Source organism: Phascolarctos cinereus, unplaced genomic scaffold, assembly GCF_003287225.1.
Source record: "Phascolarctos cinereus isolate Bilbo 61053 unplaced genomic scaffold, phaCin_HiC Scaffold_868;HRSCAF=1521, whole genome shotgun sequence".
NCBI lineage: Eukaryota > Metazoa > Chordata > Mammalia > Diprotodontia > Phascolarctidae > Phascolarctos > Phascolarctos cinereus.
In genome coordinates, this window is record NW_027556255.1 from 14,255 (window position 1) to 15,581 (window position 1,327).

At 54.4% G+C, this 1,327-nt stretch overlaps 1 long non-coding RNA gene across 1 annotated transcript; it reads right to left on the bottom strand.

The window, feature by feature from the left end:
• Positions 1 to 157: 157 nt before the first annotated feature.
• Positions 158 to 1,321, bottom strand: LOC110204679 (uncharacterized). The gene is made up of 3 exons (XR_002323373.2): positions 1,213 to 1,321; positions 809 to 936; positions 158 to 449 (listed from the first exon to the last, which is right to left on the bottom strand). It is a non-coding gene; the product is annotated as an uncharacterized LOC110204679 (long non-coding RNA).
• Between the last annotated feature and the right edge of the window lie 6 nt (positions 1,322 to 1,327).

Consider the following 1,327-nt stretch of genomic DNA (forward strand, 5'->3'; position numbering starts at 1 on the left):
CTTTCCCCATGCCTCACTCACACAGAAGGGGCAAGGGCAGACCCTGAGATCTCTGTACCTATCTCCTCCCTCTCTGCCCTGGAGGAAGGAGAGGCCCTTCTGGGGAAACCCAATTCAACCTAAGGGAGATAGTGTCACCCACATCTTTCCCCCCAGCCAGTGTCTGTGCCTAGGAACCAGCTGGGGGGGTATTATCAATGCCCCCAGTACCCCTGCAGGTGGCCCTGCTCAGCCCTGCCCATAAGTCCTTGTCCCCTCACCACTGAGCATTCATAGCAATGTGGCTTGCTCAGGGTGACTGATGCGGTCTCGGTAAGCAGGCAGTCGTTCCCGGGTAGCATCACGGCGACGTTGGAAGGCCAAGAATTCCTCACGAAGGGCAGCACAGCGTTCCTCTGGCCCAGGAGGGTGGCCAGCGCCCCATGTGCACTCCTCTGGTCCCTTGGAGTCTTTGAGAGCATGAAGCAGAGGAGTGAGAGATGGAAGGGTTTTTAAGCAACAGATTTAGAGGACATAAAAGCTTCAGGGGACAAGCTGAGGGAGGGACATGGAAGAGAGAGTGAGTGCCTAAGCCAGTCTCCCTTGTGAGAGTAAGACAGAGAATATCCTATTATCCCAAAACAGAGAGACTAGGGGTCCAACTGCAAACTAAACTTTGGCTGAGAGTAGAGAACAAGCATGCCCCAAGCTGAATCCAGGGCTGAAGAGGCAGGAAGAGAAAGTCATGGAGCAGACGGATGCCCAGGAGCCTGAGCTGGGAAGGATGAAGAGGCTGGGACCTGATCCTCTGCCCTGGCATCTCACACACCTAGTTTCAGTTCAGGCTGGCCCCGGGGGCCACCACCTCTCTGCCCCAGCTGCAGTGATTCGACCAGTTCCAAGTCCCCTGGAAGCTCAGAGTCCCACTCATAGTTTTCATCCACTGAAGTGTTCCTCCTGTAGGCATATGATTGTGTACGTGTTGGTTATGGAATAGAAAAGTTCAGGACAGTATGTGCCCCCTCACCTGGAAATGGCTATGGAAGGTGCCCTCCACCTCAGAGGAATGCCCACAATCGGGGGTTAACCACTACTTCAGAGAAACCTAAGAAGAGGGTAAATCAGGTTTCTGGTAAAAGGAAGGAATAGTGAGGACAAAGAGAAAAGGGAGGGCAACAGAAAAAGGAGAGGGGATCAGGGATGGGACCCTGGGTTGGGAGAGACCATCCTCACCTCTTACTGACAGTCAGCACATGTTCTCTCCGAGGCCACCTTTCCAGACCAATTCCTCCACTGGCCCAACTGCTAGTGTCCCCTGAGGGGGGACTGAGGTAGCTGCCCCCAAGAG